Genomic DNA, 26,264 nt, shown 5'->3' on the forward strand with positions numbered 1-26,264 from the left:
TATATGCATTTATGTTTAAGCATCCATATTCAATTTTTCTTAAATCGTAGATATAGCTTAGCTTAATTTTAAAATATAAAAATATTTCAGAAATATGCGGCTGAAAGTTCCGGTTTGCAGGTTCGATTCTTTAAGTGCAAATACAAACTTCAATTTTGATTATACTCTCTGATCTGCTTCATTTTGTTCATTTTTAATTTCTTAATATTCGAATGTATACTCCAGGTTTGGGTCATTTACAATTTGTGCAATGCAACTAAAGCCTTGAGGCACTGGCATATCACGTTTGTCTATTCATAATCTCTGGTCAGCTTGTCTATTTTTTTCCGAGTTTCTCTGAAAGAAAAATCACGAAAGAAAAAAAATGTTTTCCCACTGCGCTACCTAGGTGCTGTATACATCAGATCGTGTGACATCCGTTGACAGCATTTGAGCAGGATCCAGATGTTTCTAAAGGTCTTAAAGAATAATTGATATTTTACTTAACAGTGTATTATTCTGTTAACTCCTGAGTAAAAGCCTTACTGGAGTCCAGATTTACTTTCAAAATACAGACCAAACAATGATCCTTAAAATGAGATATTAGTATCTCAAAGACACCTGGGAACAAGCATAACAGCTGTGAGTAAAAAAATTAATATTCCTAAAGAGATATATCACGAATGGATCAGTTTTACTTTTAAAGATTTAATGGCAGTGAACAGATTGAAATATTAAAAAATTGGAATTCGAAACCCATTGTCACATTTACCTTTAACCATAGAACACATGCAATTTACAAATAGTATATATACTGAACAATATGGCCTTAGTTGTCGATGATCCTAAAACTGTATAACAATATCAACCTATAATTTTCTCAAGAAATGATTATTACAAGACACGACACTGAAATTCGAAATGGGATATAGTGATAATGACCCTCTTTAGAAACTCACAGTGATTCTGGAAAATGTAGAACACGGTTGGAATTTCTTGTACTAGAAAAACTTTCTATAAAAATGATACTGCTGATATAGTTAAGGATTTATCTATGCAGTTTTTGATATTCCCTTAAAAGGTCCACATTTTTAACACACCATTCTGAGTTTGTGAACTTAGCTCCTCTTCTGAAAAACTCCTGTAATAGAACCAGTAAAGTGAAAAGATTTACTCCTTTATTATAGACTTGATACTTCTGTGGGCAGAATAGTGGTGAATCAAAAACCACAAAACGACTATTCACTGAGCATGCAATTAGGTCTACTTCAGTTGTAATTTTTTGAATTGTAAGAAACGTCTTCACATTGTAGACGTTTGGTTTTGAATAAGGTTTACAGCAGAATATTTCTTCACTATGGCTATTGTGGGTATTCTTAATCGTAACCGTAAGAAGTCACACCGCTTGTAATCATTGACACAACAGTATAAATAACTGTAGGATACAATGGCATTTAATGTTCAGTTAACTACTACTTCTCACTCAATCATTTCGGTTTGAATTTTCGACAGTCATGTTTCCCCTTTTCTCTTAGAGCAGTCCATTTCTAGTGTAAATCAGCCCGCTGTTCGCTATGTGTACTTGCCATGAATGATTTTGTGGAATAGGATCGCTAACCCTGTAAACGATCCCGACTTACTGAAAAGATATTTTGGAATCCTCACCTGAAACAAGTGAAACATGCTAGCTAGGATCCTGGAAACGGGCCACGAAGAACAATTTTTTGATTCCTTTCCTCAATACCAAGGTAATATAAAAAACTTCTTCGGAATCGATAAACAGCGTCTTAAATAGAAAAGAAAATACACAATGGTAAACCCACAGATGCTCAGAACAACAGAGGAATAACACTATTAGCACATAAAACGAAACAATGTGTCAAATGACTGTTTACAAAGGATATCAACTTCTAAAATCTAGGATACGATGATGAGAATCTAAGCAACAAAAATGTACTTTCTTCCAGTCTACTTTTAATAATACTCCATTGTAGCAACAACGAAATTTATATTTTCATAAAATCCTCTACTTGTAGAGCAAAAAGAATCCGAGAGAAATTTCGTATCATGTAAAGGAAGTCATGTTTGAAAAAAAAAAAAAAAGCGAAGAAATTCTTCGTTCAGTCATCTTCGTTTGTTGAAAACTGGGACGTCCACTTAGAAAATTTTCATGATTGCCATTCCCTTGTCGCTCGATATGTATTTGGAGAATAGTTGGGTAGACGAATTACTTAAATTAATGATAGAGAAGCCGTAAACATCCTGCTTGACTTTGCAATGTTTTTAGATGTGTATAATAATTTAATCAAACTCCCTTTCCACAAGAAAGAATCTTAAATGTCAAATATACGAGTACAGCAAGATTCTGACATTTATTGTATTTAGAATTTATATCGTTGAGATAACACAATTCTTATCGAATTCAGTAGAAGCCATACAGTTCATACAGCGTCATATTCACATCCTTTATTGAACTTTATCGAGATGCTCGAATTATTGTAACAGTTTCTGCTGACAAACATACCTTATTCTCTGCAAGAATTAGTTATAGTCCATGGGCTCAATCTTTGTTTATTTACTATAATGAATTTTGCAATTACCAACACTCCTAATAACTCAGAAATCCATAGGAAACGTATGATATGGTTGCTGTGTCAACATTCTCATTAGGAACATGATTTATGAATTGAAAGACCGTCTCAATAATGTGTAAATTAATTTACAAAGCTGTCTGCTCAGTATTCTCTTTGATCCCTATTACCAGTTCGTAGATGTTCGATTAATATGGGAGACCGTGGTATTTTGCCGATAATTTCAGGTGTGTGCTTGGGGGGGGGGGGAGGGTGTTATTAAATGATAATGTTGTTTAAAACACTCGAGTCCTATATGAATATTCACAATTCTCGCTCCTTTAAGTCTGTATGTGGGTGATGCAATTAAATTCTTTACGAATTTTTGAGCCGTTCGGGGAACAGGTTCCTGATTGATTCCCCAAAACCACCCCGCTCAGCACTTATAAATCAGTTAATTAGAATGGCTCCATCGTAAGGATATAAAAGTAAAAGAGGCAAATTCCACGAGTTAGAGATCAACATTAAATATTTAATCTGCAGCGTCTTCGAATGCATCAACGAAGGGATTTCTATAAAATTTCCAAAATAATCAGATCAGCGACTTAGATACCTAGTGATTTTATGGAACTCTAAGCCTCGATGTAAATCTAATAAAACTCTATGAACACTAAAACTGTCCGAAATATAGACAACCATCCCAGGGGAAACAGTATACAAAATAGTAAGTTCATTTCTAAAAATTTATACTTAGTGATGAAATTATCGAGCATTTAATTGAAATTATCAAACAAACATTTTTCTGCAATGTTATCAAAATTAGCCACTACAAAAGTTTTACATAAAAGAAGTTTTGTGTGCATCGCTATATATATATATTTTAAATTATGAAAATCAGCAATTGATTTATGCGACACTTTTATGCGCTTTACAGATTATATGAAATTTGTCATCCATAAACATTCGTGTTGTAATTCAGTTATTTTGTTATTGAGATCAACTTTGTCCTTCACCCTCTCAATTATTTTGTTTTTGAGATCAGCTTTTTTATCGGGATCAACTGAAGTCAACCTTTCCACTTTTTTTTTTCACTTCCACAGTCACCAGCTAAGTTTCTGTTATGTCTGTGGGACACTTCTGAAGGGAAGGTCAATAATAAACGTTGCTGAGCTCCATAAACGATTGTAACAGTGTGTCACATAGTTGAACTTTATTCCTAAGAACGTCTTCTGAAGTATTTATGGACTCCACCCTTCATTCCATTTCTGCCGTACAGTAGTTCAACGTGCTACTCTTTCTGGTACGGCAGCTATTCATAATTTATTCAACCCGCGTTTCTCGATATATGACTGGTTTATTTATTAACTTTATGACAAAACCTTAACACCCTTGTACATTTAAGCCAGACGTTAAAACATTTCATGGATGCAATAAAATATGTAAATCAAATGCAGGGTAAATGCTATAACAGTGGAAGGGATTGTGCGCAAATGCAACAATTGGAAATCAATAGACACACTTGTTAATCAACATATATATAAAAAATTGACAATGTCAACCATAACGGAAATTATTAGATCCCTAGATTTGGTCAAACAAGTCAATCAACACTTCAGAGGAATTTGCAAATGCCTTTCAGTTACTTTTTATTCAACAGTAACATATCTAAAGGATATTTTGAGGGGAAGCGAAAAAGCCGAAAAATTATTATAAATGGATTGCAAACAAACAAACATTGCTTAAGTGAATAAATATGTATTTTGAAATTGGCGTATCGGGCCGGCTGTGGTACAGTGGTTAGTGTATGTGGTAATAAGTTGGGAGATTATGGGTTCAAGTCCGTATGCTATCGCGATAAATGTACAGCCCATTGTGAACAGTAGTGCCATGAAAGAAAAGAAAATCTGGCCGTTTCTTAAAATTGTACAGTCACAATGAAAATGTAAATATTAAGCCGCCTAGGAAGATTATGGGAAATTAATTTATTGTTAATTTACAGGGCCTCCAAAATAGTACAGTGGCTACACTGTTTTTGGCCTCCATTTGGAAAAGTCTAGTTTTAATTGGAAGAAATTCTTTGGAGAATTGCATTAGACTGAAAGAAATTCTTTGTAAATATTTTCTCTTGAGAAGGACGGGAGGTAGTACTGTAGGTATTCAGGCCACGGTGGAAGTGTGGATTAACTGGAAATTCTGGGTTTAGTCAGTGTAGTGTGTTTTTTTCCACATACATGTAAACGCGCTAAAACCGAACTCCAATTCAAACTTCTAATTGTAATTAGAAATTATTCTGATTGTCCGAAGTAATTTGCAAAAGTCAATACCGAAACAAACTTCGAATCGCCCTAGGTGTAGGAATGGCCCTAATTCGTTGTTGGTGTGATGTTGGTGGTTCAATAGCTGTTTCTTTTTGCGCCAATGCGACTAAGACTACGAGTCGTCAGTGTAATGTGTTTGTAAATTGTGTGTATCAGTTGGCTTTTCTTTTTGGATGAAAAGCCTGAGTTTCGGGAGTGGGAGGGATGTGCAATCCTCACTGAAGACCGACTAATCCGAAACTAGTATTATATATTGCATAATACAGCAGACATCAAATGAGCAGAATTTATGCAGTATGCATGCCAAATTTAAAAAATAAATAAATAACGTATAGGTCCAAAACTGGTCACGGAGAAATGGCTGTACTTGTCATTAGTTCTTTATATTATTAAATGCTCTTTTTGTTTTGCTCCTGAGTTTTATTTTGTGAGTTGGACACTATGATCCATTGGTATAAAATAACTGTAAGGGCTGTCTCATCTGCAGAGAACGGTTGCGTAATAATTTTAGATATTTATTTACAGCAACAGATCTAATAAAAACTCGAGCTAGGGGTGAATATAATATTAATTAGTAGGATAAAATGGTTCAGTTTTTAATCTTAGCTTTATAAAAAGATGTTATTTAAAAAAGAATTCATGCCTTAAGACTAACGTATAGAGCACACCTTAAAATTCAGGTAGTACCACGCCACAAGCTATGGCGAGACCCGGAAAGTGATAAAATACATCGGGTCGGAGAGAGCCCACCTAAGATGCTTTCTTGAGCTTGGGTAACCAGCCGTTCATTATCTGAAACTTAAAGTATGCGCTGTCTGCCAAAAGTAACATAAATAAATAGATAAATTAGATCGCTTGCACAATAAACTTTAAAATCGCTTAAAGTCATTTCTGCCCACAGAATTAATATTTTAGCAGATTTTCTATTATTTCTACAGAAGAAATTATATTGAAATGGAAGTGGTGAAATCCATGTTTGGTTTTCGAACAAAGGTTCCAGCATCTCCCCATCTCCTATCGTGCAGTTTGAGTTGTATATTATGTAGTCGTATAGGTTATGATGGCATCAAAACGAAATAACGTAGTCGAGTGATCAGGGGCGCGAGTGCCGTATCACACGCTCTTTGAGTGGACCTGGGTTCAAGCCCGTGACTGCTAAATACGATTAACATTTGTATTGATTGATTTATTGTAAACTCCACTGACCTGGTGGTCGTGCCGGAGTATAAACAAGAACATAAAGTATTCGTTACATTTGTAAATAAATAATGTATCTTTATTGTTGCTAACCAAGATAATACACAGTAGTCGAAACAATATTATTCGTCACAGCAAATGGTCAGGTGTACTACAATTAGATATGATAATTTGAATAATGATGTATATATAACCATAGAGTAAAGCACAAATGAAACAATATTGATGTGGTTATTATAATGGAAAAACCTATGGTAGTGACCATGACCAGGATTATCACAATGAGACAACGGCCAAGAATATTTACATTTGTATAAATTTCATTAATAATGCATATATAGTAAAGGTAAAACACAAAGAGAGCAGTATTTACATACGTTATACATTAAAACGAAAAAATATAACTGTGTAGTTGAATAAATAATCAAAACAATGATTTTGATTTGAGTATAATCTGCTGACATACAGTTGACGTTAGGCTATCTAATTTCTGCGTGGCTCCTACGAGTGATGTGGATGACTGATTTCTTCATCAAATATTCTGGCACAGTTTATACCTAATAATTAGCACAAATGATTCCAGCTGTATTGATATTATCCACTCTAAGAGAATACGAACAGTATTTCTTATCGGTAGTCATCTTCTGCAGATTAATTCCAAGAACGAGGAGTTCTTGTATTTTTGGAAGTGCCTGGGTGCAGGTAAGAAACGATCACATAGCTTTAGACGATTTTTTTTTTCAGGATAAGTGTAGGGTTAGACCTTAAGTATGGCGGAGGTTTGGGCCCCTAACAGATATCCCATATGTTTGGGACAGTTATCGTGCCTGTGAGTGTTTCGGCAGTGGTAATTATGCGTTTGAAGTCGTTTGAATTTGGGAGCCTGGGTACATTTAGCTGCTCAGCCATGTCAGTGGTTCTCAGTTTAGGAGATCGGTTGCTTATGAGTTGTCTATTTGAGACCAGTATTTGGGGGAGAAGCAGATGTCAAAATTTCAGGAGCATACAAAATTACGGGATAAACTTTGGTTTTCAGATGTTGGGTAGTGAATGCAGCATCGTTGATATGGAGTAAGTGCTATTTTCACATGATAGACAGTCTCATAGTCTATAAGACCAAACCTGTTGGTAATGCGATAGGAGGCTTTCGGATCTGTTACCACAGCTAACGCTCCTAATGCCTTATGTTCATATGACTGGAGGGCCCTCGTGGGTAACACAGTTGGTAAGATCGGCGTCCTCCCATCGCCGGGTGGAAAAATTTTGAGTTAGAGGCTCGTCGATGAGTGCAGAAATTTTGATGGACTTTTTTCACAACGTGGCTGAGTTAGTTGGTCTCAGGCGAGGGTAGTATGGTTTTTTTTCCCCGGAAACTCTGGGTTTTCGTCCAGCAAACAGAAAATCTACCTCAGAACACACGCAATTTACAGACAATATACACGAAGTAATATGGCCTTAGTCGCTGATGCTCCTAACCTTATTACTACAACAACATGTGACTGGATCGAGTCCGAGTAGTATGTTTGTGGTGGGGACTGCCGAGGACATGTTTTGTTAAAGAGTTGGATGTTTTTTGTTAAGTATATTCCATATATAAAAATTTCATCAAATTTGAAAAATTGGATATAGCAGAATTTCGTGTGGGGTGCCTGCCTCTGAGTTTCCGGATTTCGTCTCGTCATTTTCGGCCTTTTCGGTTAGCACAAGGGTTTATAATCGCTGTCTCGTACACCTCGTGGAAAAGTTCTGAGTTAGCAAAATATGTCAGTATTATTAGAGGAAGTGGGAAATAGGTAAAGGAAGGTCCTTCCTACATTACAGGTAGATACAAAAATGCTGATATGCCATATTATTGTGACCTGGCTGGTTTGTATATCTCAGGCGAGAGAGCGTCCTTAGTACTCGTGGAGAAGGATTGTAGACTACAGCAATAGACAAAGAGAGAGAGAGTAAGAAGGGGTCATCACATTCTTTGAACGTAGAATTTTCGTGAGAGTTGGTTGTTGTTGTAGGTTTTACGGCGCAACTGCAGCTAAATGCCATTATGCGCCAAAGAAGTGGGAGTTGGAGGATAAGTGCATATTTCCTCATGTGACCATATTTCCAACCTTTTCAGTTTAGGAGATCGGTTGCTTATGAGTTGTCGATTGCTTATGGAACTTTTACCTTCCCTAGTGCCACCACAGTCACCGGACCTGAATTCCATAGCTGATCTTGAAGTTTTGCATCCATGAAGCTTACAAAAAACAAAGCAATAAACGATTGAAGTGCATGCACTTATTTGCGATCAGTTTTTTTTTTAAAAATCGCCTGGTTATAACAAATTGTCTGCGAAGAAATAAGTCATGATCATTACAAACATTAGAAGTGTATCAAAGAATGACTGTGCGAATAAAATTATCGTTCCTTAGTTGTAAATAACTATTTGATTAAACGTGTGTGTAATATCTAGAAAAACTGCACATTTTGATGTTAAATATAAAGTAATCGAAAAGAATTACGGTATTAAATGAAGCTTTAACATTTCTAAAACTTTTCGTAAACGGTTGCATTTTCATTCTTTTCATTTAGTATTTTATAAGGATAAGAATATATAAGGATTTTATATTTGAGTGTTATCAATGTTATTGTTTTCCTATTATTCCAACATTCTTTCTTTAGTACCGAAGATAATATCCTAATTAATCGCTGATTTAAGGAGTATAATAATACAATACAGTATAGTAGTAGTAATAATAATAATAATAATATTAAAGCACAACAGTAAAAACAATGAACAAAGTCATTTCTTAAATGGATAATAAAAAGCGAAATCAATATGATGCTTATTTATGATCAGTAAAATTGGCTTCGTATTAGGTCATTAGTTATAATGACTGTTTTCCCGCAGCGTGTGGGAAATACTTGAGTTTAAATCCTGTTTAGAGGGGAGAGGGGAATTGTTTTTTGCATGCCATCGTTGAGTTAGTAGGTCTCGGGAGAGGTTTGTATGAGGTTTTCTTCCAAGAAACTTGATTTTTTCAAACAAAACGGATAAACCTAGTGTGAAATATATGAAATTGATAAACATGATGCACTAACACCGTGTGATCTTAGTTGCATTGGTGGAAAATTCCAAACAACCAACCTTTAAAAAGCGAAACAAGGGGCTAGCTGTTAAAGACTTTGTGCGAAGTATGGGTAGGGAGAAATATCAGTGATGCTTAGTATTAATACTCGCTATTACAGTTTTGAAATCAGGTAAACTCTGCGTCGTCCAGCTATGTGAGAAACGATTTCCGTTCAATGCGTGAAAAGGATTTTATCAAGGAATAGTGAAAAATATCACTTAAAACTGATGGAAGAAGATTATACCCTGTTGGCTAATCTTCTGGAAACATAACTGATAAATTTGATTTGAATACCCTTAACATTGTACAAGAGATATGATTGAAATGGTAGCATCGTGGCTAAATCGCATCGCGATAGTCAAAAAAAGAGAAGTAAAAATACGAAAAGCAGATAGAAGCATAACTTCTAAGGCTTTAATAATACTGTAGTTACAATGAAAGATCTTCCTATTAGATATTGGAAAATGATGGTCTAATCATACGATTGGAGGAAAAAGGGCGCGTGCATTTCGAAGGATTTAGAAAAGGATTTAGAAACAAGCTTATGTTCAATCATAGAGAAAAAAATCGAAATAAGGTTGAAGTTCTGCATTGTGAAGAGATGAATCAATAACTTTACAAAGCTTTAGATAACCCGCTAAGCTGTCACTCAATCTGGAACAGGGACGACTAACAAATTGTATGGATATGGTATAAACCGAAGAAGAAACTCGTAATATGCAGTGTACAAATACTCCTCGTGGGTAGCACAGTTGGTAGAATCGCCGTCCTCTCCACACCGGTTGGAAAACACCTGAATTCGAGTTCTGTCGATAACGGGAGGAATTTTTATGGGGAATTTTTCACAATGTTTCTGAGTTATTCGATTCCATGCGAAAGTAGCATGGTTGTTCTCCTGGAAATTCGGATTTTTCGTCCAGCAAGCATAAAATCTACCTCAGAACACATACAATATACACCAAGCAATATGACTTTAGTTGCCGATGCTCGTAAAATCCCACTACTACTACAATGTACAAATATATTACAATGTGTCAGGACCATATTAGGAAATTCATAATTCTAATTTCCCTCAAAGAAAGTGGAGAGGTAGCACAATAAAAATTATTTGATATTTTTGATATGAATAAAATTTTTACTTGCCATTTGTGGTGTTCACAAATGGCAAGTGAAATGGCAAGTACTGTTTCTCTGAGAATAGTTCTTTTTAAATATATAACTGGAGATGTCCTAATAAATGGACAAATTTTGAACAAAATGTTTAAAGCCACTAAGGTTATGATGAAGTCCATAATCAAACCATTCTCTTCTCTATTAAAAAAATGGAAGCTATTCCTACTTGACAGGAAAATATTCTTTTGTAGTAGAAAAAAGGAGAATATGTAAACATCAAGTGCATGATATGGTAGTTGTTCCCACAAAAAAATAATTGAGCATGGAAAAGGGGCAACATGGTTTTCTTTAATTCAGAAATGTTTGGTTCCTTTGACAACCTGCAGTGAGGGCACAGGCTAAAAATTTAATCTGTGCCGTTATTGTACATTTTCTTAAGAGAACAAAAATTTAGCCATTCTGCTGATTATAAACACTGGCAAATTGAACAGTATTGTACCACGAAACTATAATAGACAGGAAGTACTGCAGTGGATTATGGATGTAATGTTTTCTTTACTCTGTGAGCTTCGTTTTTGATTATGTATTTCAGGTGCTTGCTTTGTGACTGCTGGCAAACCTACTTTATTCTCAGAATATTGTGCACAGTATCGTGTAACCGTTTTTGAATTTTTTCAGATACTGCATTTACTACAGAGTATATAATGCAAGGCATATGATCGTTCACAAAGAAAAAAGAAATGCATACAAATCGTGACATAAGTGGCTCATCATGTACGAAGATATACTATCCTGCCAAAATTTATGGGACACTGTAATTATAAACAAAACGTGTAATTATTCAACGAAATTATTGGCTTTCCTTTGACTGTAACTCCAAAGTGTTTTCGACGACTCTTCTGCTGCAGTGCGTTATGAAAGACTTTCCTACTAATTTATAGTAGAAACCTGGTTGTATTGTGCTCTTTTTCTCCTATAGGATATGAACTAATGAAGCGGGCCATCTTGGCCTTGCCATAATTCTGCGTTCCATTTCACTCCAGTGATGTTCGCCTGAGTTGCAGTCATCGCTCTATGCTGCCGGCCACTGTAATGTTCCGGTGTTATTTTCTTCAAACCAGGCGTTCAATCCTTGCCTGGTGGCTTGGAGTGTTGTCGTGTTAGATGGCCTACGGGTCTCTTCTATAAAACTGCCACAGAATTCTCCAGATTATCACTAATAGGAAGCATGATTCAGGTTCCATACACTGTGACCAATGGATCTAGTCAATACTTCGAGACATGCTCAGGCCGCAACTCCTCCTCCTCCATTCCTAACACGTCCATAAAACTACAGGACCGTGTAGCGTGACTCATTGCTCTACTGGACGAATGGAACGCTCAGATTTGTGGAACCACAAGTTTGCATGTGAGCGCATTCAAGAATCTGAATCTGGAGATTCAGATTCTTGAAAGCTTGATAATCGAGGTGAAATTGACAAGCAGTCTCAAAGCATATCGACTCTTGTCAGTCAATATTTTACACCCACCGTGTCATATCTTGGGATTGGTGTGCCGCCTGGGGCCTTTCATTTCTTCAGCATATTGTCAGTTGCAGAGTTTATAATATTTAATTCTTGAGCAGTAGCACACAGAAACGTTTTCATTTCGTTTCACATGACATTCGGTTATCAATCCCTTCTGAAAGTTCTGTTAGCTCTTTCCTTTCTATATTCCCATCTTTTGGCGTACACTTTTAAAATGAAATTCAGGCCAACCTCCTATCACCTGTATAGACCAAAATATTTGCATATTTTTGTAGTCCCACAAAATTAATTAGAGGAGTGTTCCATGAATTTTGGTGTATAACGTCAAAGTTAGAATTCCCTTCAGTCTCCCAATAAGCTATTCTGAAAATGTCATTAAATTTACTTTAGATGAGCAAAGTTTTTCCCTAAAAATTCACAGTTGTTGCTAAGAATCCCTTTGATGTTCAATTGGAGGGGGACACGCTGTACTTTAATGGTCCTTGAGCATACCATTCTTGAAATCCAATCAACTAGCCTAACGGATCAAGTGTGTATCTGATTCACTGTTCTCCATTTGATTAATCTGGTGGTGTATCTCAGACAATGTATCTCTTACTGTAAGACGTAAGGGATACTAGTTTGCCTGCAGATCTTGGAAATAATGTGATTATTGATTTATTTACGTGATTCTTTTATGAGCGGAATTTGTCACTCTAAACATATTTAGTAACTCATATAAATTTTAGAGTACAAGTACAATGCGAGGACCGATCAGACAACGACTGGTCCACCTATTGGCAGAGATTTTCGCTAGTTGTTTAGAATACCTGATTTCCTTATAAGGTTAGCACTACTCATGCGAGTCATGTATTACGTTATTCTTTATTTACTTACAGCAATTCCACGTAATGTTTTTTGCACAACGCATTCAGAACGAAACTGTTTTCGCCTCATTTAGTGGGTCACGGTGGCTAAGAACTTAAATAACACAAATGAACTCTTTGTCAATCTTTTTTTCAGTTAGGGCCAAGCTAATATAAATGGCGATAAAGTCGAAATATTGTTTTTGTGTTTAATGTCCTAATTATTTGTGTTCACCTTTATTTATAAAGGGAAGGAGCAAACTTTAGACTTCAAATTGTTTTAAAACAATGAAAGATGCTCTGTTACCACCCAAGAATATACCCATTGAATATACACGCAGTCTGCTTCATCCGAAGATAAAGCAGTGTATTTCTTAACTGAATACATTCCTTTTGATGATTCCAGAATATCTTGAATATCTTTGTTGATTACATCTTTGTATAATCAGTATAAGTCCTCCATTGAACCTTTTTTGTAGTAGACGACGTTCAAAATTTGGGCTGCAGATAGTCACAGTATACAATAGTGAGATATAAAAACACTATACAAGTTCTACGCATTATTTTTGGCGGTTTTAGAAGCATCGTTGACCGACCATATTGCTGCAAAATCTGGAATAACACACGGGGAACCCTACTCTCTTCCCCTGAGATTGGCTAACTACAATCCTGATTGAAGAGACCTTTAAAACTTTCTCTATTCATCGACGAAACTCGAACCCAGACCTCTCAAATGAATGAAAAGTGGTGAAACCACTATACTGTCACTCTGAGGACAAGTTGCACATATTACCTTTTATCCATATTTTACGACTTCACTGCAAACTATTACACTGGGTAGTCAGAGTGACTACAATTTTTGCGTACAGACACATTGGAGCGTCAGTCACCCTCGTTGCCCTTCTCTGTCCAGTGAAGCAGTCTTGCTGCATCCTGCATTTGTTTCTATATGTCCACATCAGTACGCACTTGCGTGACATAATTTATGTCCTTACGCAGTCCTACAAATAAAAGTCTAGAGAGTTCAAGTCTGTTAAATGTACTAGCTGTGTGAGCAAGGCCGGATTTACGGGAGTTTTGTTGCTGTTGTTATTTGGGTTTTTAGGAGCATTAGCAACTAAGGCCATATTGCTCCGGGCATATGCGGTGGTCATTCCCTGACCTTTCCGCATCCTCCGTATTTGGTGGTCACGGGCTCGAACCCCAGTTTAATCAAGAAGCGTGTGCTACGCACTGCTGCCCCTTCCCACCTGGCTATGGAGCCGCCGATTTACGGGAGTGAAGTGGCGCAGTTTCTCTAGTTCAGTAAGGTCAGGGGAAGATCATAAACAAATTCAATACTGTGGACGCAGGGGCTTCTTCGACCTTGTTTTTTTAGGGCCTCTAAATTTATGTACACTACTGTCCAGACTGCCTGAATCCAACATTGAATATGAGCTTCCGTCTAAGCCGCTGTTGTGATACTTCATGCATTACCGATATATGAGCGTGTCCAATAGGAGAACCTCCAGAAACTCTGAAGCACGTGCATGTAGATGCAGTCCTTAAAACAAGTACCATGTGATAACCGATCAGACAACGACTGGTCTACCTGTTTGAAGAGCTTTTCTGCTAGTTGTTTAGAATTTGCTTTGAGGCGTGAGTATATTTTGTCTGTAAAGTTTATACATTCTTTAGAAACTTCTTTTAGAGAAACTCCAAGTTTCCTTGTGACAGGAACATCCAGCCTTTGCCCGAGACTGACTGATTTGTTCATCATGATGTGAAAAAATTCATTCATTCGTCTCCTCCCGACGGGAGCTATTTCTAAAGATAGTCTGGAATCTAACTGTAGTCTTCGCCACAGAATATGAGAGAGAGAGAGAGAGAGAGAGAGAGAGAGAGAGAGAGAGAGAGAGAGCAAAGATTCTCTCAACTGTTCCACCTACCTAGGAGTCTTGCAATATTTTATACTTGGTTGTGGTAGAGGGAATGTCGTTGGTATTATGTGATTTCATCTCGGAAACATGTTTCATGAATGACAGAATAATAGTACCCTAAATATGAAACCTTTGGGTTATAAGTACCTTTATAAGTACTTAAACCGTTGGATTATAAGGAGTCGTATTGGGTGACTATCAGTTTTCGCAAAACTTACATTAAAAGGCACTTTTCGTGGAAAGACGGGCATACAGAAAACTTGAACGGCACTGTATATGTTGCTTTTCCCCCTGTGCTAGTGTTCTGATTATTCTGCAGTCTGTTCAAGATTTTGTCCGCCGTTCTCTGCATTCGCTGTACACAGAGCGAATGCAGAGATCAACATTGGCTGAAATTTTACCCCCCCCCCACCCTTCACTTGTCGACGATCCGTACTAAAAAATGTGCACTGCCATGATGCATGCTTGGCGATTGGGAAACCCACACACACACACTCGTCCCTGCTGTGTTGTTCTAATACTGTTCGAGAATGGTCAGATTTATGTCAACGTACTCTTCGTATGGGCTTCACTATCTTCCATACTTCCTTTCTGAACTGCTAGACAGCAAACACCAAACTAATGAATACGCACTCGAAAGATATTTGGAAAAAAAGAGTGCGTTAGATGTCTGGAATTATTTGCACATTATTGCTGTTTAGACATTTCACCAAAGATAATTTTTTTTTTTTTTTTGTGTTTGGTTTTTGTTTTCATTTCCAGTCAAATTAGGAATTTTAGTTGCACTATCTGTTAACTATTAGATCTTTTATATATCATTTGTGCTGCAACAATTTAAATTCTCGACGCTGCATTTCTTTCTGATACATTTTCTACTTTGTACAAAGCAGTTTTGAAGATGGAAAAATTTCTATTTATCTGATCTAGATAAATTGAGCACCCTCTTCATAAATTTTAATGACTGCATGGAACAGTTTTAGGACAATAATTATTCTTATTTGTACAATTTCTGTTTGTTTTCTAATAAAGCAGTGTTGGTATTCAGAACTACTTTCGGTTACAAGATGTGAGTTTGTTTTCACTTGAGTGCACATAGAAGTCTGAATGGTTATTGGATTTCCATGTCACACTATAAGCCAATTATTTTACAAAGTGTACTTATTATTTATTCGAAATGAAATTTAAAAGAACTATGCAACTAGCTAACACTTTCTATAAAGATGTAAAGGAATATGTGGGACTGATTACAGAAGAAATCATTCACCATAATAGAAACCTGGATGCGGTGATTACTGGTGGCTATTAACCCCTCCCCCCCTTTGCGAAATAATAAAAGAAGATTATAACTGGCTGACAGTTACCGTGAATTTCGATTTTTGTGATAATAGATTCCGCGTATCTAATAAATAGTGAATAATCCGGTCTCATTTCAGCTCAGCTAACATTTTAAAGCTCAGTAAAACTTTTAATTCGGAAGTATATGTCGGTTTTGAGTGTAGAGAGAGAGAGATCAGATGGCTATAATAATAATTTCGACTGTGTTGTGAATAAAAAAATATATATTTGTAAATTAAAGAGACATCGAAACCTGGACAGTATCGAAAACGGGGCTGTTATATATTAATTTAACAATTATAAGTTATTCATCTACTTTGCCCACAGTGGGTCTAATCACCGTCTTCCCACACGGGATGGAAAAGGCACAAGTATAAATCCTATTCATGACGCTAGAAATTTTTATTGGCTTTTTTTAGTTGGTATCAGGCGACGGTTTCGTGGTGTTTTTGTCCAGCAACAGCAAATCGACCGAAGAGTACACGCAGTTTCCAAAACAATACTTAGGCCTCATAGCCTTAGTTGTTTTTGCACTTAACACGTACTGAACCTAACCTACCCGTATTTACAAAAACAAAAAAGTCTTGCCTCAGCATCGCCATGTTATTTGTAGACTAAAACAACTCGCAGACTCTTCGCATATCTCAAATGTGTTATTCGAAATTAGATATTTTTATAGCGCTTTCCTGATCGTACAGTAATTAAAGGTTTCTCTGTAAGGCACTGACCTTCATACCACAGGATGCAATAAGTATAATAATGACAATATTTTATAGCAGCCAAGCAATATTTAAAAAAATAAATTGTTCAGTTGATTAATCTCACAACATAGTTCCATTCTGAGTCGTATGACAAGGAAAAAGCCAGTTGAAAATTATATACAACCGCTCCATTAATCAAAGCATAACTAAGTTGGAGAACTTTTCTTTGATAAACAGTTCGCTTTAACTCACCACAGAAAATTACTTGTATATGTACATAACTAAACCAATCCACTCTTCTGCTAATGATGTCAAATAAGTTATAATATTTATTAGTCTTAAATACTAAAGTGGGTTGAAGCTGTAGCACTCTAAAATCATGGAAGCAATGAGAGTTCCTCAATAAACTGTCTTTTATAACAAGAGGACTTAACTCGTTTAACCGTAATTGGATGAGCTCTGGTTTATACATTGGTATTTAATCGATATACATGTTCTCTAACATACTTAGAAAATAAAATTTGCAATCGGAGACAAGAAGAAAAAAATGTTACAAAAATAATTTGTGTCATAACGCGAACCAAAGCACTCTTATTGATTAATCGCTTTTGAACGGTGTCATGATTTTAAGATTTTGGAGGCGCTATTCCATATTGGAGAAACTGTTTTCTAGATCCAAGGGAAGGTGTGAGATTTCTAAGGGATCAGTAGTTTTTCCCCTGGCAAAAAGAAAGACGAGTTTATGGATACTGAAATCTGTATATGTTATTTAATTATTCCTAAAGTTATGAGGCAGTCTTATTCCGCGCAAGGACACACAATCTTGTCTAGAGACCAGACTATTATCAAATGCAGTAATAGGTGAAAAATATAGTTTTACGAGAAATAAGAATTTCTCGAAATATGTATCTTTTTCACCTATTCCAAATTCAATGTTTACAAGCATTGATGTTAAGTTATCAACTTCGAATAGAGAAAGTGTGAAGATATTTATTGATGCTGGATATTTTAGAAGCTTAAGTTGCATATAGAAAGTTTGTCAAGTGAGGACAAGGTGTAATCATTGGAAGAAGACAGCAGGAAAGAATTACCGAAAGAGAAAAATTCTGAGCGAAAGACCAAATTTCAATTCCTACTTCTGCATTAATCGAGATGTTTGAGATTAAGGAACCATCCACCACCAGCGAGTAAAGTGTCCGCTCAATTGGTTGCGGACAGTTTATTAGACAAAGTAAGATAAGCTTCCATGAAATAGGAGAAATCTTGAAAGCCTTTGAAATGCTAAAAAGCTTGCTTGAGATTCTCCAAGCTTTTGTCTTGCGTTAATGCATAAGCGGGCTGCATAAGAACACCTCTGTGGATTGACAATGATAGAATCCATATTGTTGATTAGATCGGAGATTTTAAATTCGAAAGTTAGTTGCTATTGCATTTTCCTGTTATTTTATAATGAGCAGTGCGGGAAATAGAAAAAAAACGAACAGGAAAAGTTCCCTTTTCGGTAAGCTGAATTGTCCAGTTATTATTATTTAAATTTTCAGAGAAAACTCCAGTCAAATAAGAGCGTAAAAGTGACACAGAAGAAGAATAAGCGATGTGAAATCCTGAACTGATATAAAAAAAATTCTTTTGATCTCATTCTAGCGGAAAATCAAAGAGGGAAGTGGATGTTAAATCTTTATCTAGAAAAAAAAAGAGGGGGGGAAAAAGAAAAAAAATTAAGGGCGCATAATGAGCAGCAAAGAAGAAAATTTGTTTAAAAGGTCAGCCTATTGACTTATAATAGGAAGATTATGATAATTTTAGTGACTTTTGCGATCAATTACGCAATAAATAAAATAAAATTTTCTGTGTATACTGCGGGACGACCACACAAAGTCAGAGTAGCTGAATACAAGATACACAGCACGGTATTTAATGAAATATGGTCACTCATGCGCGTGTATCTATGTGCCCTCGTGCTTGACTACTCGTCTTCGACTGCGAAGAATTTCATAAAGGATTTTACAGTGAAGATTTTTACTCTTCTGCTCCACTAGTGACGTAGGATTATTGTGGATCCATGTGATCATTTCTGATAGATATCGTCAGTAAAGAGTAGCAATACGACTTGCATTTTGCTTTTAAGAGTTGTGTTCTACGTTTAATGTCATTTAGTAGCCTTCCTTTCTTTCACATATAATGTTGTTCTCACCTAAATGTTATCCTGAAATATGTAATTATAGTTTAAACGATAAATTAGCCTGTTGAACCGACCTACATTTTTATGTTTTTTGAAAAGAATTCTGACCAAGTTTATACATAGATATGGTTAGAAAAATTACTGGAAGTCATTCGATATTATGAAGATTTTCATCTTCCTTGCACTAATATTCACATCGCTGTATTACTTACTAATCGTTCTTTGTTTGTTAAAATAGTCTCTAGAGCTACATCGAGGTTACTAATTAACAGCTGAGCGCCAGCGATACTCATACAAATATCAGTGAAAGAAAAGTATTATTCGTTTAATATTTGGACAAACTAATCGTAATGGATCGGCTATTAATGAAATAGGAATTTCTGCAATAGAAGATTTCCTTCAGACTTTGTTTACCAACTATAAGAGGACATTTCAGTTTTACATAAAGTGCATAACTACTCTGAAAAGAGTAGTACTCGCTGTACAAATATTTACCCTTACTAGTGTGTTACATTACGAGTGCGCTTAAATTTTAATCGCCATCACCCAAAGATTAAACATTATCAGTAAAAGCAAGACTAGACTACAAACAGTAAATAGTTATAATCCATCCCTTTGCAGACTTATTCAAATAGAACTTGCATATTCGGTTGCCATGGAATCAAACGATCTACTGCTCTGCAATTTAAACATTAGTGTGAAACACATCTTAGTGTAATAAATAAATTTATTCAAAGCTTATTTTTAAACAGATACGTAAACAACGTGGGTTAGTCTTAACTTGAAAAGGCAGTATTCTATCGGATGTGTAGGACGATTACCCACTTTATGTTTTTAAATTTGCTCAAACATCATGCTGTGATTAATAAATAAGTTATTTTACTTCTTTTAATACGTTAATAAGTATATAGCAAGTGTTTTCTTACATTCATTTAGCAAAATCTTCACCATCTTTACCTGATCGAAGGACGATTTCGACATTATACCGTTTTATTCTTAAGTCGATATCTAGATAACAGATAAAAACTCTTCGCGATACTAGCTAAGCTTTTCTTGTTATGTAAAATAGATGCATAAAAATATACCTGAGTGGAAGAAATGGTTAGCTTTAGGTAGGTTTTAAAATTTAATGAAATATTTAAGAAGTGTCAAAACATCTGAGAGCAGCTCAATCAAGGGGAAGAGCACATGTCGAAATGAAATTTGAAAAAATATGTAATTCGAATAATATTTCCTTTGTATAATATTCAATTCGGTTTCAATAACCATCAACCCCCGTAGTTTTGTGACTAGTACAATTCAGTAACATAATTCTTGTTTACCTTCATCAGGTACGTCTTAAAATTTAAATACTTATTCCGACAAAAATGCACATACACGACTTAACAATTTTAAAAGGAGGTAAATTGTATCTTGAAAACTATGTCAGCAAATTTTCATTACCGTGCGATCTGATGCAGTCTACACACACACGTGTGTGTGTGTGTGTTGAATTAATGATGAATGAAAACGTTTTGCCAATGATTATGAATATTTTAACATGTTTGTGAATTTGTCTTGACGGTTTCAGAGCTCTTCGGAAAAACGACTAATATTCATTAGACATATTAAAACAATAAATGAAGTAATTAGTTAAGCATTCTGTTTGTTAATATCCGTTTTTCTTTCTCTTTACAAATCAAGTAACATATCGCAAACTGTTCGTTACCTAAAAGTACGTGCCATTTTTAAAATACGCCGGACTATCTCATTTATATTAAGCGGGTTCGCTCACATAAAGTTAAAATAATTTTTTCAGTTTCTGATCCTTACTCTTCGCACTCTCAATAATGGTTATCTTAGTTAGTCAAGGAGATGTATTGCAGAAAGCAAATGTAGCCATATATTCACCTCACGTTCGTTGTAAATAATTTTTTCCAGCGGAATTCATTATACTGAGCGTGGAGTGAATAGATTGCTAAAATAAATTCACTTCCCTACGTACATTAAATGAACTACCAAAACAGTCTTTTTCACGAAAAACATAGATAATACACGCATACTCACATACACACATATTATTCTTTAATCTGTGTCTTGCATATCCTTTTGAAAGAAACGGTAAAGCGATCATGTGTAAAAATTTATCGCCAACAAGCAATACATTTGTACATGCATAATTGAATAAACAGCAACGCTCCGTCTTTTATTACTCGTTAACTTCCCCCTCTCCTCCAAAAAGAAAAACACAAAGATGATCCATGTTTTATGCATTTTCAAGTGGGTTCATTCGTATTAACTTACCGCAGGATTTCCCATGCAGTGACGACGCATAGGATCTGCTGTCCGATAGGTAGGGGAGTATCGTCCAGGGAAGCACGTTCCAGTTCCCGTGTTTATAGGCGGGGGCAGCGGCATGGGCTGTTTCCCGTTCATGGTGGACGAGATGCAAAGCCACTCGCCCTCACTGTTCAGTTCTCTCTTTGGAAAGGCCAGGATCGCAGTTCTTCTTCAGTTAAGCCTAACACACCAATGTCCGTAATGTCAAAACACCAGAAGCGATGTAGCCGTCTCGATTATGCCTTTCACATGTGCACCTGCTCTCGGCAACGAAGTGACGTCATGTGATTTATGCTTGCGCATGCGCATTTGCGCAGGCATAAATCGCAGGCGTATTTGCGCAGGATTGCCATTCCTCCCGTTATCAACCACGGAGAGCTGTCACGAGGCCGCAAGGGACGTATCGAATCGAACAGACGGAGAATGAGTGACTGCAAGAGTCAGAAAGGAATAAAACAAAATAGAATTACAATTAAAAGCAGCTGCAAATATTATATAAATTAAAATTATAATAATTATTTTTTATTTTTTTTTATACGAAAGGCTTAGTTGTATGATTTCTCCTGTAGAAGTAGTTTCCCTGCCTCACAGTAACGTCATGAACGGGAGTTAAATAATTTAGTATTTTAGAAATTCTCCCACAGAATAACTACTCTACTATACTTTGGCCATGAATAAAACGTTTTATTGCCTAAATTTTATTTACTAATTCGATCGATCAAAAATGCATTTGTTATGCACAGAATTCATTAATTATAATCTGGCTAAGTTTTATGGAAAATAATTCGCAAAAATTTTAAACTTGCTAGTATATTTGAATAAATGAAGTATATTTTACCAATAGCAGATAATATTCCTGCCTGAAGCTATATAAATTATCTACTACTTACAGAATTAACTTGAGTTTTTAGATTTTTGTCCTAAATCGAGGTACAAGTGTGCACTACAGGACCTTATCTTTGTTATTAGTTTAAAAACGTATAAATGCATATATAGTTAATTATAATAATTTCAATTAACTGTTGCGCTGATTCTAAATGGACACGATAGTTGTACTACATAGTTAATCCCCTCTCTTTCTCTAAACGTTGCTATATTATTAATTTGATTCCTTGTTTACTTCCTTGCTTCTTTATATACAAAGTATGCATTATATCAATCCTTTTAGGTACAGCACGTTTTCCTCTTCCATTTGCCTGTTCCATCTTAGCTCTTTAAAAGTGTTATTTTTTGTTTTGTGTTGCATTAAGAAACAAATATTGTGGTAACACAGAATGCGTTTTATGTCATCCATTAATCTTGTAATGCTCATTCCGTTATTAAACAGTTAAAATTCGCTTATTAAACTTAGACACTAAGGGTAGCATGCATCTTAAATTATGAAATTAAAGGAATTTGAATAAAACGCTTTATGAATCCCACCTACGAAAAGAGTTACTGTCAATAAAGAGCACTTGATACGAAAATAAAAATTGTATGAAATGTTATGCCCATGTGTTTGATGACTACGCTTAAAATACGCATGGAATGACCTGTAATTTAATTTTAATTAAAAATTTAACCTGCTGGTGATAATTATTAAAGGTAACTGCAGGGAGTTTCTTTTGTTTAATTAGAAATTGTTTCTAAAGCCCATATACCAAAAAAAAAAAACACATAAAACCTGTTGAAGAAAATTTCTTCTACTTTTATTATTAGGAAAAGGATAAAAAAAACTGATGTCATCACTGTATATCAGTGACTTGGTCCAAGTTGGTCTTAACTGGAAGGCCAGGTAGTTGCGTACACAGTGAATAAAAGATGCTTAAACAAACAGGACCTTTGAGGAACACCCGAGTTCAAATTTTAGAAATGTCTCCATTATGTGCAGTCCTAGAAAAAAATCAGCATAGATATTAGTCAGTCTCAGATGAGGGTAGCATGGTTTTTCTGAGCATGAAAAACTCAGGTTTTTCATCTAGTAAACAAGAAAATCGAACACATTCCAGAAGTACACTTCGAATAACATTGATATATACCAGGGGGATAAAAATAATGGAAACACCTGCGATAAGAGTTACAGGTATATGTATTAATTTTGGTGGCCCAACACCATATGTATTAATATGGTGTTGGGCCACCCTTTCCTTTTAAAACAGCTTGTATTGTACGTGGAATAGATTCTTATAAATCTTGAACTGTCTTAAGAGGAATATTGGACCATTCTTCATGGGGAAAGGTTTCAAGTTCCTTGAGTGGTGAAGATGGAGGAAATATGCTTCTCAATCTCCGCTCCTCTCCAAATATGCCCACAGCGGCTCAATAACGTTTACGTCCGGTTATTGTGAAGGCCATGGGAGATGCTTAGCCTTAGCTTAATGCTCCTCAGACAAACAGTGGACACATCTGGCTGTGTGTATTGAAATGATACATGGCATCGTTTGTGGGAAACAACGTTTGCACTATGGGATGAACCTAGTCACTCAGTATCAAGTTAATCAGTGGAAGTAATTCTCCCATTCAGGGTGATAATAGAACCTAAAGAATGCCATGTACGGCTTCCGTTTGTGCCCCCCCCCCATGTCTGTCGGATAGCACAAGGTCAGGATGATGTGCTTCCTTTGACATCCACCAAACGTTAACTCTCCTACTGACGTTGGAAAAAGTATGAATGATGATTCTTCTGAAAATATAATATATATTATGTTTCTAATCATCAAATGTCTAGTTTAGTGCTCCTTACACCACTACATCATTTTTCTAGCATTACCAGTAACGACTGGCTTGGCAATAGCGGCTCTACCATAAATTTCAGCTTCATGAAGTTCTCACCGAACTGTTTTGCTACAAATTGGATTGCTGAGACTCACATTACGCTCTGCAGTTACTTTTGTTAGGCAGTAGTTTTATGCTTTTGGACTACAATTGTTTTCAGTGTCTGTCGGTCTCTTTCAGTCAGCTTTGATTTTCAGCCACAATTCGTCCACCTGATTTTGTTTTTCCATACTTGGTGAATGCTGACATCATTTTCAATACAGTTTCTCTGGATACATTATACAAATGAACAGTTTTAGTCACAATGCCCTGCTAAACGTGCACCAACAACTTGATCTCTTTGTAATTCGAACAGGGTGGTCATTTTCTTCATATATCTTTTTATATCACCTCTAAATAAAAATCGTCCTCCTGACAGCAAATAATAATTCAACAGCATGAAAAAAAAGCAAAAAGGTTCCTCCTTCCCTGACCGGAAGTATTTCTAACTTTTAATCGTCAAAGGGAATCAAACTCAATCCTTTCCCAATGCAGTGTGAAAGAGTTGGGACGGTGCCTACTGTGCCCTACCTATGAACTAGTCAACCAGTAGCGCCCTCGTGGGTGACACAGTTAGTATAATCACCGTCTTCCCCGTACCGGGTGAAAAAAGATCTGAGTTCGAATCTCATCAATAACACGAGGAAAAATTTATTAATCTTTTTCAAACGTGGCTGAGTTAGTCGTTCTCAGGCAAGGTCGGCATGTTTTTGCTCCCGGATACTCATATTTTTCGTCCAGCAAATAGGAAATCGACCATAGAACACACACGCAGGTTACAGAAACTTAGACTATATTACAATATAGTCTAAGTTTCTGAAGCGCCTAACCCCTACAACAACCAACCTAATCAGTAACTTTGAATTATGAATCTACCCAAACATTTTTATAATGATTGCAGTTTAAAGTATATAGGATGGAGACGCCCTCAGTAACATATTAAAGAAATAAATAACATATTAAAGAATATTTTTATCGGAGCACTGCGAGACTTGGTCCAAAAACTAAGCGGATTTGTTAGAAATTAGCGCGAAGCTGTTACGCAGGTGTTTAATGATGACTCATTTAGTATCGTAAACTGCCCACCAGGATTAAAAATTCTAAAAGACTGTTGGTCTGTTATTAGTTGATTCAAAATAAACAGAAAAAATGTGAACAATTTCAAATTGATTATAAATAAGAAATCTTTATTACATTAATGATAATACAATTCGATACATTGCCCTTCGTGGCCACCAGGCCAGGGGTTAACAGTAATAATATAATATAAAACATAGGAAATGCATATGTGGAAGTACAACTCAAAACTCCAAATATCATACAGTTATTTATATAAAGAAGATATTGGCGGAAACAAATAATTTCATATACATATGGTAGTATAAATAGGCAACGTTCTTTGCACTGAACAGAAGTAGTTAGTCCATCATTACTAACTGTCATACTGAAAAGTTAGTATGCCGTCTTCACATCAGGTGGTATTGATGGCTTGCAGCATTAAGAAGAGCCTTCAAGTAAAAGGATCAGGGACAGGGAAGTACAATTCAAGAACTGGGCACATGAAAGTAGCTGAAAAGGCGGGGACCTATCGGATAGGTGGAGACGGCTGAGATGTGGGCATAGAGTTGGAGTCGCTCTGAGGGAAGGCTGAGGGACTCTCCATGAGCACAGGTCCCAGAATGATGGTGCCGAAATCTCGCCAACCATCATTTTGATAGTCGTGGTAAGACGCTTCACCCTAATTAGCGTGGGGAGCCTGTGAATTTGAATCAAGCTGGCCATTTCAGTTGTCCTTAGCTGTAGAGGAAGTTTATGTTTGTTTATGGCCCATTTTAAGAGCCAAAACTCAGCAGAAAAAAGTGGCCTGATTGTGCTAGTGGCAGCTGATGCCCATACCTCTGCAGCATATAAAAGCGGAGAGTATGCAGTGGTTTTTATATATTTTCTAGTAGTTGTGTCTTCATTGATATAATGTAGATGCTGTTTGGCAATCCATCGGAGACGAGCTGCCAGGGTGAGGAGCTTGTGTATGTGGTAACTGAAGCAGAGCTTAGGATTAAACACAACCCCGAGATCAGTATGCTTATTGACGATGGGAATTTGAGAATTACACAGAATGGGCTGAATATAAGAAGGCGTTTTCTTTAAAGAAAATATCATAAATTCAGATTTTTCTGGGTTTATTTTTAATCCGAACTGGTTGAGGTAGTTTTCAATTTCGTGAGTGTATTATTAATTGATCCTGTTATCGTGAGAAGATCGTCGTATGGAGATAAGTATGGTTATTAAATTTAAACCTAATGGACATTTTCCTGTTTTGCAATCATTATGTTTGATGCTTATCAATCGTACTTCCG

At 36.0% G+C, this 26,264-nt stretch overlaps 1 pseudogene; it reads right to left on the bottom strand.

Annotated features, from left to right (window-relative positions):
- The window catches only part of LOC150089171 (inhibitory POU protein pseudogene), a 163,190-nt pseudogene extending 137,501 nt beyond the window's left edge, over positions 1 to 25,689 (bottom strand).
- Positions 25,690 to 26,264: the final 575 nt, after the last annotated feature.

The sequence above is a fragment of the Mastigoproctus giganteus genome, chromosome 2, assembly GCF_048544385.1.
Source record: "Mastigoproctus giganteus isolate SK-2022 chromosome 2, ASM4854438v1, whole genome shotgun sequence".
Classification (NCBI taxonomy): domain Eukaryota; kingdom Metazoa; phylum Arthropoda; class Arachnida; order Uropygi; family Thelyphonidae; genus Mastigoproctus; species Mastigoproctus giganteus.